The 2,326-nt window shown below is 36.2% G+C and overlaps 1 non-coding gene across 1 annotated transcript; it reads left to right on the top strand.

The window, feature by feature from the left end:
• The first annotated feature begins 1,225 nt into the window (after window positions 1-1,225).
• Window positions 1,226-1,307, top strand: trnal-aag (transfer RNA leucine (anticodon AAG)). The gene has a single exon. It is a non-coding gene; the product is annotated as a tRNA-Leu (tRNA).
• Window positions 1,308-2,326: the final 1,019 nt, after the last annotated feature.

Raw genomic sequence — 2,326 nt, forward strand, 5'->3', positions numbered from 1 at the left:
TATGGGGTTTCTTTTAGGAAGTTTTTCCTTGTGTGATGCGAGGGACTAAGGACAGAGGGTGTCGTATCCTGTACAGTCTGTAAAGCATACTGAGACAAATGTATAATTTGTGATATTGGACTATATAAATACATTTGATTATTAAGTATTAATTAGCATTTTATTTAATTGAATTTGTATATAAATTAATACGACTCTTGGCTTTATTGTCTAGGTCGGGTCTTTTTGTTTGTTGATTTGGAAGATTCTGGATTTATCTACAACGCGGCCCCTCGCCCCTCGGCTGTGGTGCTGGTCTGGCAAGCCACCCATTGAGTGACAAGGAGAGAGAGAGCGACAGGAAGAGAGACTTTTATTACATCTATCAACTGGTGGTAGGACAGTTGAGTTTGTGTTCTTCACAAACTGAGTGTGCTTCTGGAGAACACCTAAGACTGAACTGATTGAAGAGATTTGACTGAATATCATTGTTCTAAATGACAGTGATTATTTGATTGAGTTTGATATTGAAGAGTTATAATTGTTATAGAAGTATTTTTATACATTTTGATAAATTCTTTAATTTTAAGAGTCTGAAATAAGACATTGAGTTAAAAGAAACAACTTCTGGTTTCTAAAATTAGACCCATAGCTCAACTAATAATTACATAAAACCACTATCTTAAAATTATTAGGGATTATTAGGTGGGGGAATTTACCCGAAAATACCTACAAACGACAAACTAAAAACTAAATTGAAAGCTACTCTTCAACCAATTGCACCAGCTGCGTGATTTTGGTCTCATTCTAAAAATAACTCTCTTATTGTTCTTGCAAAACATTGAAGAATCACTCCAAGTGCTTCTTTCACTGAGTAATAGTGGTCTGAATATACTGAATTTGAAGAAAATACACTCCTCCTGAAGTTTGTTGTTGAAAAAGATGCCTGAAGATGGGTATAGCTGGCAGGTATGGACTGGAATACACAATAGAAACATAGCACCAAGTGTTACCAAGTCCAGGTTAAAATTTCAGATAAAAGGGATAAAAACTAACCCTTCTGAATGATTGTCTCCCAAAGGTTCCCAAAGATTCCCACGATTAGATAACCAGATATTTGAAAGCCTCAAAACTAGAATTGGCAAGCAGAGTTGCACAGCAGAAGCTTCAATTAATCATCTCAATTTATCCTGCCCATTTGCCTTCTTCCCTTGCTGATTGACGGCAAGACACAAACGCAAGTTCAGGTATTGTGGCCGAGTGGTCTAAGGCGCTGGATTAAGGCTCCAGTCTCTCAGGAGGTGTGTGTTCAAATCCCACCACTGCCATTTGAATAGTACAATACATACTCAAGAAGCCATGTTCTAATATTACTTATTATTCAAAGTAAATGTCTTCTTTCTTTATTGCTAAAGATTCCTGGAGGGAATTGGAAAAGTTTGGAGTTTGTCTCACTAAATCGATGAGATTCGAAGCGTTCTAAAAATATGCAACATTGAGTAAAAACTCCAGCTACAGCTGACTGTATACAACACACAGGCACAGTGCAAACCAGGAATGAGGCAGACAGATTAACTTAATAGACAGGTTTTTCGAAGAGTAACACCAGGCATTCATAAGCTGTGCATTTGGAGATATTAAATATATTTATTGATAAAAAGGCTATAAATAACTATTGGCCTTTATTATAAATAACTATTATATACCCAATATTACCTGTCAGTAGTAATGAAACAAAGTAAGTGAAGTATAAACAAAAAAATAATTGTAATATTCTTGTATGTATTTTGTATTTTGTAATTAATAAATACAATTATGAAAAATAATAACATTTGTAAAAATAAAACCAAATCTCCACCAGTTTATTGTTTACACGACATGCGCATCACCAGGAGACTGGGCTGCAGCTGGCTCCATTTGTAAACAAAAGAAGAGGGCTGGCACTTCCTTAGCACTCATTGGCTATTGAAGGTTGTCAATAAGGCATGGAAGCACCGATTGGCTCAAATGAGGTGTCAATCGAAAGGTCAGAGCACGACATCCCGTTAGCAAATATCAAAATAAAGCTAATAGCTTGCTACGTGCAGTATTTACGGGTATCATCGCGAAAATAAACACATCGATCAGCTGATTTCAAAGATTGCAACAGCTGTTCATGGGCTTTTATCAATGTGACGATGTTCGTAACCTGTACAGTCTGTAAAGCACACTGAGACAAATTTATAATTTGTGATATTGGGCTATACAAATAAATTTGATTTGATTTGACAGCACTTTGTGTGTTCTTAGACTTATTTTGCTAAAGTGCTGCTTGAAAAAAAACAGAGCCGGCTGCCACTGCTCGAAA

Source organism: Cottoperca gobio, chromosome 10 (genome assembly GCF_900634415.1).
Source record: "Cottoperca gobio chromosome 10, fCotGob3.1, whole genome shotgun sequence".
NCBI classification, from domain to species: Eukaryota; Metazoa; Chordata; class Actinopteri; order Perciformes; family Bovichtidae; genus Cottoperca; species Cottoperca gobio.